The sequence below is a fragment of the Cololabis saira genome, chromosome 9, assembly GCF_033807715.1.
Source record: "Cololabis saira isolate AMF1-May2022 chromosome 9, fColSai1.1, whole genome shotgun sequence".
Taxonomy (NCBI): Eukaryota; Metazoa; Chordata; class Actinopteri; order Beloniformes; family Belonidae; genus Cololabis; species Cololabis saira.
The window spans coordinates 13664765-13674764 of NC_084595.1; positions in this window are offsets into that span (position 1 = coordinate 13664765).

Below are 10000 nucleotides of genomic sequence, written 5' to 3' on the forward strand. Positions count from 1 at the left end.
TGTTTTCCAGTTTTAAAATGTTGATTTGTTGCTGCAGTGGTTCGACGGTGGCGCTTTACTGTAAACGACCAATCAAGCAAAGACAGATCCATCTCCCACCTGATGTCATCGTTTTCATACCTATGTCATATCTATTTTGAAAATAACTTTGGTTAGTTTCAGTTTGTAGTTCAGATATTTTAAAACTGCCTCTGAAACATATTTATTTGAAATTCGTGCAGCAGTTTTTCAAAAAAGCACAACTGAGTCCATACAATAAATGTTGCTAATTTTCACTTTGTATGTCTTCTGCTGTCTCCCATGAGACTGAAAAGAGTATGTTTATGTTAGCATTTAGCTTTACAGAAAATCTGGCTACCGTTATGTTTAGCTGTGAATTTTGATGAAGAAACATGTCACTAAATGTATTTTGTATCTTGTTTACCGTATTTTCTGAACTATAAGCTGCACCTGTATATAAGCCGCAGCCGCTCTATTTTTAAAAAAATAATAAAAAAAAGATATACAAGCAGCACCTGTATTTAAGCCGTATCCGCTCTATTTAAAAAAAAAAAGTATGCAAGCCGCAGATATTTATGTTGGTAGATTAGATATTTACTACATGTACAGAACGATTTTGAACTGTAAATGATGTACATGTTTGTACCTAAATAGATCCTTTCCTAACAGTGTCTTTTAACACGGCAGCAACTTTGCTGATTAAAACTGGACAGAACCAAAAGAAAATAATTATTTATCTATTTATCTGTTTGAAATCTGCTTCTACCTAGTTCTGTCTGCTAAAGAAGAAGTAGCGTATTCTTCTTTGCATTTATTTTGTCTTAGTTTTTATTCGAATTCCGGTTAGCACTCCCCCTACCGGTGGAAGAAAAATCCACAGAATAGCCACACCTTTGTATAAACCGCATGGTTCAAAACCTATGAAAATATGTGTGAATCATGAGTAACACTCAAAACCATTCAGATTATTGCAATAAAAAATTATTATAAATTATTATATAATTATTATGCATATATATATATATATATATATATATATATATATATATATATATATATATATATATATATATATATATATATATATATATATAATAATTTATAATAATTTTTTATTGCAATAAATATATATATAATAATAATCTGAAAACCTATGAAAATATGTGTGAATCATGAGTAACACTCAAAACCATTCAGATTATTGCAATAAAAAATTATTATAAATTATTATATAATTATTATGCATATATATATATATATATATATATATATATATATATATATATATATATATAATAATTTATAATAATTTTTTATTGCAATAAATATATATATAATAATAATCTGAAAACCTATGAAAATATGTGTGAATCATGAGTAACACTCAAAACCATTCAGATTATTGCAATAAAAAATTATTATAAATTATTATATAATTATTATGCATATATATATATATATATATATATATATATATATATATATATATATATATATATATATATATATATATATATATATAATAAGTCTCAGAGGCATGCTTGCAGTTCTTATGACATTTGTCAGTTATATAGTTATATACAGTTATATTTCAGTAGAAGTGAGGCACCATGCTTGAACATGGGAAGTGTAATCTACATCGCTCTGCTGCATCATTTCACACACATTATCTGCATCAGTGATTCCCCCAGTGACGTCTCAACAACCTCATGTCTGATTTGGGTTGGGTTTTTTTGTGTTTTCTCAGAGACGATGGCCTCAGAGCACCCTGACAACTTGATCATTTGATCTCCGAGTGCAAATGACTGCATTTATTCCTGCTCAGGCTAGTTGTTTACAGGATAACAGAGGCAGGTGCAGGGGTTTCTCCTCAGGGCAGCTCACCTCTTCATGCTGATGTTAGACTGTGAGACCAGGAGAAGCAAGTCCCAACAAACATGCAAACACGCTGTTCACTAATTGCACAAGATAGCATCTCCCGCTAACAGACAGCAGGTGGACGTTACAGGCCTCAGGCTGTATGAAAGACAGCACACAGACTGTTGCTCCTCTACTGCTTTTTTTTAGAAGACGTTAGACTTTGCATCTGCTGCTGCTGACTGGACAGAAACAGCAGCTTTGAAAGACATGTTTTTGTTTTTTTTTACTAAAAAAAAGCTGTACTTTAGAATTTACGCTTTAAAGTATATAAAACTAGTAGAATAGCATCAGGAAAAAAAGATTATTATCATATCCTGTTGAAAGATTATCCAATTTCCTTAAAAATGTGCTTATCCTGAACAACTGCATTGTACAGGCATGTGTAACGGCAGTCGGGGGGATGAGACGGATGGGAGGTTTGCTTTTCTTTTCTTTCTCTCAACATTTATTTCTTTGGAAAAAAACTAATTACAAATAAGCCGTCTGTCTCCGGTGCACATATCCTAGCTTTTCTGATCAGTTACGGTTACCACTCAAGGAAAAACTAGTACACCATGGATCCACAGGCGGCGCCAAATCCCCATCACAACATTAAAATGAATATATATGTGGCTTTAAGGTTTTTGCCGAATTTGGTATTTACCATTAACATATGTGCAAGAAAGGGGTTGGGGTTAGGATTATATACAATAAAGAATATAAAGTTCTATGATATGTTGGTGAACATAGTAAAACTATATATATATATATATATATATATATATATATATACATACAATTATATATAACTTCATTATTATTATTACATATGAACAATTATTATGATATATAATCTGTGTTTTGTGGTAACAATGGAGGTCTTTTTACTGTTTCAACATGACAATGCAACTGTCTGAATCATGTGAAATGTTTTTCTGCTCCAGTTTAAGCTCCAACTTAATCCCCATAAAATGATGAGGACTAATCATTTATGATAATTTACATAAAAAATGGTTTAAAAAGTGGGGACAGCGTGCTATGAGTTAAAATCAGAAATAATGCAGACAAAAGGACAAAAGTCCCCTGTGACATTTATCCTTGTAGATCAATACATCCCTGATTCATTCTAACGTGGAGCCTCGTTACTAATTTATCTGCTAATGAGTATTTGCAGCATTGATTCATTTGTTACTTTCTTCATGAAATGATAAATTAGTAAAATAATTCAATTAAACGACAGAGAAATATGCTTTTATAATGTTAATCATTCCTCAACAACAGCGATTACTGAACGCTAAGACTTAAAACAGAGTTGTTTAACTTCCTCCCTGTATCTTCATTTATTACTGAGTCTAATTAACGATTTATGGTGTTAGTTTTATTGCTACAGCCGAAACTACAGCCGTCACAATAAAACTGTTGTGTAGTAGAAAGCAGCTTTTGCTGCTGAAACGAGGAAGCAGAAACAGAAACAGCCCTGAGAAGAGACGTCAGCGGGGATGCTGGTTCCAACGCTGGCCCTGCATCCTTAGAGATCTCACAAACGAGCAATATTCCCTCCCCAGTGTGCGCTTCCTCAAAGTATTACAGCTTCACGGTCTGAGAAAGGTCTCCTTCCTCCACGTGGAGATCCACGAGCAGCAACACGTCCCTGAAGTCTGGCCGTTGCCACATCGGCCACGTAGCTGGTTAAGGGAGTAAACACCAGCAGCACCAGTTAAGTGTTAATTAAAACCATAAACACTTAAACGCATCAGTGACACCAGAGATTTCCCTTTTAAGTCATTAATTCTGCATCTTTTTCAGAGCATTGGGATGAATAGTGAAGCCTGTTTGGGTATATTTACTCTGAGATCATCAGTGAGGCCTAAAGTCAGCCTCTAATAACAGGCAGCAGATCTTTAACCTCGGCTAGGTTGTTTATTTTCGGTGTGAAACATTCCTCCGTAACTAATATAACCACAGTGGAGCCCTTTGACTGGACCTCGGGCCACCTTCAGGGCCCCTGCTGACCTCTGACCTCTGCCCTCAGCCTTTGTGGACCCTTTAATAAAACCATCAGATCAGTTCCACGTGGGGATTTTAGGAGGGGGCTGCTTGGACTAACTTTATTATCAGAGGAGGGTAGTAACGAGTTACATTTACTCCGTTACATTTACTTGAGTAAGTTTTGGGAAATGTTGTACTTTTAGGAGTAGTTTTGAATCACTATACTTTTTACTTTTACTTGAGTAGATTTGTGAGGAAGAAACTGTTCCTCTTACTCCGCTACATTAGGCTACGTTGAGCTCGTTACTTTCCTTTTATCCCTTTTATCCGCGTACGCGTCAATCTCATGACATCACTGGGTGATTCTTTGGGAAAAATGTTTGTTTTTGCATGTTTTAATACAGACTCAAACTGTCACAAGGCGTGGTGTTGAGGACCCAAGCGCAAGGAGAGAGAGGGAGGCTGGAGGCAGGAGTTCTCAAAAAACAGAAGGATTTATTCCACAAAAAAGTCAAACTAAAATGCTGCAGAGCAGGATCAAAAACAACTCACGTATACAGGGATCGAAAACCAGGAGTACATGGAGGGAACAAACAGTACGGACCTACAGGCAACAAAGGAATGACAAGACCAGATATACACAGGGGATAACGAGACACAGGTGCAGACACAATCAGGGCAAAGGGGAAACAGGAGGGACAGAACTAAAACTCAAACTGGGGGGAAGTGTCAAACCCTGACAGTACCCCCCCCTCAAGGGACAGATCCCAGATGTCCCAACAGTCCACACCCAGGGCGGGCAGAGGGGGCCCAGGCTCCACACGGCCAAAGTTCTGGGGGCCGTCCTCGGGACTGAGCAGACCAGCGAGAGCGTTCCGGGGGCCGTCCTCGAGGCCGGGCAGACCGGCGAGAGAGTTCCGGAGGACGCCGACGAGGCCGGGCCAACCGGAGTCATTTTGGGGGCCCAACACCGGAACCAGACTCGGGGCCAGGCACACCGGCCAGAGGGCCGTTTTCGGGGCTGGGCAGATCCATCCGGGACCGCCTCAGGAACTGAGATGGGCGGCGGGACCGCCTCAGGAACCGAGATGGGCGGCGGGACCGCCTCAGGAACAGAGGCAGACAGGATGCGGGGAGCCGGAACAGGGGCAGACAGGATGCGGGGCACCGGAACCGGGGCAGACAGGATGCGGGGCGCCGGAACCGGGGCAGACAGGATGCGGGGCGCCGGAACCGGGGCAGACAGGATGCGGGGCGCCGGAACCGGGGCAGACAGGATGCGGGGCGCCGGAACAGGGGCAGACAGGCTGCGGGGCGCCGGAACAGGGGCAGACAGGCTGCGGGGCGCCGGAACAGGGGCAGACAGGCTGCGGGGCGCCGGAACAGGGGCAGACAGGCTGCGGGGCGCCGGAACAGGGGCAGACAGGCTGCGGGGCGCCGGAACAGGGGCAGACAGGATGCGGGGCGCCGGAACAGGGGCAGACAGGATGCGGGGCGCCGGAACAGGGGCAGACAGGATGCGGGGAGCCGGCGTGGGGGGGCAGAGGATCCCCGGAGCTGCCCGAGTGGGGACCTAGGTCCGTGGCGCTGGCTGCGGGGGTACCTGGGTCCGAGGCGCAGGCTGCGGGGGTACCCGGGTCCGAGGCGCAGGCTGCGGGGGTACCCGGGTCCGAGGCGCAGGCTGCGGGGGTACCCGGGTCCGAGGCGCAGGCTGCGGGGGTACCCGGGTCCGAGGCGCAGGCTGCGGGGGTACCCGGGTCCGAGGCGCAGGCTGTGGGGGGTCCGGGACCATCACCGGAGCAGGGGCCGATGCACTCTCTCCTGCTGGGTCCATGCTGGTCGGTCCGTTCTGTCACAAGGCGTGGTGTTGAGGACCCAAGCGCAAGGAGAGAGAGGGAGGCTGGAGGCAGGAGTTCTCAAAAAACAGAAGGATTTATTCCACAAAAAAGTCAAACTAAAATGCTGCAGAGCAGGATCAAAAACAACTCACGTATACAGGGATCGAAAACCAGGAGTACATGGAGGGAACAAACAGTACGGACCTACAGGCAACAAAGGAATGACAAGACCAGATATACACAGGGGATAACGAGACACAGGTGCAGACACAATCAGGGCAAAGGGGAAACAGGAGGGACAGAACTAAAACTCAAACTGGGGGGAAGTGTCAAACCCTGACACAAACACACACAGAGTTTATATGAGTTCATGAGCTTGTTCTAGTTCTGCCTGCGGAGCCTGGTGGAAAAAGAAAAGTATAAAGGCTTGAAATTTTGTGCTACTTGTGCTTAATTTATTTTTTATTTTATTTATTAAAGTACTCTAATTTACTTTAACATAATTTTAATTTAAGCTATTTTTTATTAATTTTAATTTATTTTATTATTTTATTCATTTAATTTGCCTGAAGATGATTATTTTGTACTTTTGTCTGTTTGAATGGTTGTGTTAAAAAAATAAATCAGACGTTACTCAACAGTTACTCAGTACTTGAGTAGTTTTTTCACCAAGTACTTTTTTACTTTTACTCAAATAATTATTTGGATGACTACTTTTTACTTCTACTTGAGTCATATTATTCTGAAGTAACAGTACTTTTACTTGAGTACAATTTTTGGCTACTCTACCCAGCTCTGTTTATTATAACGTCACCCTCGTCTGTGTTGCTGGAACGTAACAAACTTATGAACGCCATGATGATCAAAGCTATGAAGTTTATATTCTCTCAGAACATCTCTTTGTCTTTAAAGCCGGGTACGACGCTCGTTTCCTTTCCTCTGAAACATCCTAACACAGATTTTGGACTTCAAGAGTGCTCGTGTGGTCGTTATTGGTCTTATCTCGGATTATCAGTATCTGGCGAGGGCCGGCGTGTTGACACAGCTGCTTCTGGGTGTACACTAACATGCCCTGGATGCATCTCCCCGCTGCCCATCCCAGAAAAACACTGCCCTCCGCCCAGGGTGTGAACCCGCTCGCTCCAACCGTCTCTGACCTGGGAAAGGAACATGTCAGGAGCGCTGATGCTGGCTTCTGTTACGGCCAAAACCACCTTCAAGAGTTAGAAAGAAACCCTGGTTCCTCCTAGTTTCCAGCAGCGGAGGAATATCTGCACTTGTCCGAGTGTACAAGAATACCATTAATCAGCTGCAACTGGTTCAAAACACTGCAGCGCGAGTTCTGACTCAGACCAGAAGGAGAGAAACACATTAGGCCCATTTTAAAATCCTTACACTGGCTACCTGTTAGTTTTCGTGTTGATTTTAAAGTTTTTTTATTAGTTTATAGAGCGCTACATGGGCTTGCACCAGAGTATATTTCTGAGATGTTTTTATTCTATGAACCAGGAAGGACCTCAGATCCTCTGGCTCTTCCTTTTTAGCTGTTCCACAGAGTGGAACTAAAACATTTGGTGATGCTGCTTTTTGCCACTATGCTCCAAAACTGTGGAACAGCCGGAGGATCTGAAAATGTGGACATTTTTAAACGTAGACTAAAAACTCATCAAATTTTATATACATTTTTTAAAGGTATTTGTTTTATTTATTTATATATTTATTGTAATGTTTTTATTATTATATTTTATTGTTGTGGACTGATTATTTTTTAGCCTTAATCCTTGAACTTTTATCATTTTTTCATTTTAATTAACTATATTGTATGTCAGTGTGCATTGGTCTCCCAGTTTGTATTTTTTTGGTCTCCCAGTTTTTATTTTTTTGTTTATTACTCTTATTTTTCAGTCAAAATGTCAAAGCACTTTGTATTTCATGTACCTGGATGAAAGGTGCTATATAAATAAAATTTGATTGATTGATTGATTGATTGATTGATTGATTGATTGATTGATTGATTGATTGATTGAGTGTTTGCTCTCCGTTTAACTTTTATAGTACCGCAGTTAAAGGTGGAGTTTAAAACTGGTGTGTCAGGTCTCATCTGGAGGATTGGACTCCCGGCTGATGTCATGCTATCTGTCATGATGGGTGCATGTCCAGTCGTGGCTCTTGTATAACTTCAGATGAAAAGAATTTATGTTTGTTTTAATCTCTTGTGATTGTGATGAACACGTTTCACTTGTTGAGTCATTATTGCCGCAGCAGAGTCAAGAAACACGCGAGCGTCATCTTCCTTTGTCTCTTCAATACCTGCCCTGGCCAGCAGGGGGCAGTGGTGCTCACTGACTTCCTCTCTTAAACATTTCAATTCTGTGCAGCACTCAGCAGATCTCTCCCTCAAAGCCGGAGCATCTGAGACAAACCCTGACAAGCGAGCCCAGCTTTGACCCCGTGTTGACGGCAGATCTCGGGTCGTGTTCTGTGACGGGGAAGCCCTGTAGGCGGATCGGCACGTCTCTTCTCTGGCCTTTCACCTCCTGCTGAGGAAACAAACGCAGCAACGAGGGCGTCAGGCTGGTGCTGGTCCACAGAGGTGTCAAAAGTATCCACATTCATTACTCAGGTAGAAGTATAGATACTAGAGTTTAAAAATACTCCTGTAGAAGTTGAAGTATCATCTCAAGTTTTTTACTCAAGTAAAAGTATAAAAGTACTGGTTTCAAAACTACTTAAAGTATAAAAGTAAAAGTAATGTAAGGGGGAAAAAAGCCATTAAGAACAAAAGCCATTGAAAATGAATGCATCTTAGTATAATGCAAATATATTAAAGAACCATATATGTGTACTATTGAGCATTAACATGTGTTTCAGAGAGCAGGAGATATGATGACTAGTTGCCTATAAGTATTGTAATGGTGCAAAAAGTCAAACTTCAGAGGCATGTTATCATTTATCCTTACCTTTATTGGTACATCCAAGTTTAGTTGCAGGAATCTGAGGGAACGGATGTAAGAACAAAACTGGATAAGAACATCTGAAACAACCACAACCAAATTCACTCTATCCGGATGGAGCAATTTAACTGGATAGTTTTTATTAAAGGCCGAAATGAAATAGAGTAACGAGGCTGTTTTTAAAATGTAAGGAGTAAAAAGTACAGATAATTGCGTGAAAATGTAAGGAGTAAAAGTAAAAAGTCGTCTGAAAAATAATTACTCCAGTGAAGTATAGATAACCAAAATTTCTACTTAAGTAAGGTAACAAAGTATTTGTACTTCGTTACTTGACACATCTGCTGGTCCAACAAGGGTTGTGGGGTCTATATTCAACACCGTGTACCCCGTCTGCTCCAGAGGGTTTAAAGTAAATCAGCAACAGGGCCCATTTTGATGGGCCTAAAAAGGATCTTGTTTGTGACTTCAAAAACACTCCAAGCACAAATCACTCGAGGCTCACAGTTGAATTATGAGATGGACAAATGAATTATCAGCACATTTCTTACTTTATCTAAAAATAGGGAAATAGTATTTGAATTAACTTTTGTAAGGAAAAGGTTTTGTGCAATATGTTTATATTTATGAGCTGAACTGAACCTCAGGTGGGAGCCTTCACCTCCCCTTAGTGTAGTTGTTCAGTCGTTGGTGGGTTGAGTACTTGAAACGCTGTTATTGCCGATGTTTCTATCATACTGAGGGGAAAAAAAGTGTATTTAAGCAGCACCCAGAAATGCTGCCATCCTTTCTGGGCCAGAGTCTGTTTATGTTGGACAGACGTGGAGTGGAAACTGGTTCTGTGGCCTTATCTAACTATTTCAAGAGGGAATAACCAGCCTGCAATCAGGAGCCGCAGCATCTGCCGCAGACCGCACGTGGCGTAGGTATCAAAGGTTCACATAGGGCAAGGCCCGTCTATTTTTATATATTTATATTCATGTATAAGACCATTCAAAGTGCTTTACATAAACAGACTAAAAAAATAAAGACAGATAGACCTGAGCTAACACAAAAGATTAATAATAATAATAATAATAATAATAATAATAATAATAATAGATTTTATTTATTGGTGCCTTTCTGAGCACCCAAGGACACCATACAGTAAAAACATAGAAAATATGAATAATACTACATAAAAAAAAAAAAATACAAATAATACAACAAAAAATAAAATAAAATACAGAAAATTAAACTGGACAGGCAAGTCTGAACAGATGGGTTTTAAGCTGTGATTTAAAATGTCCAATGGAGTCAATGTGACGGATGCAGGAGAGGAGA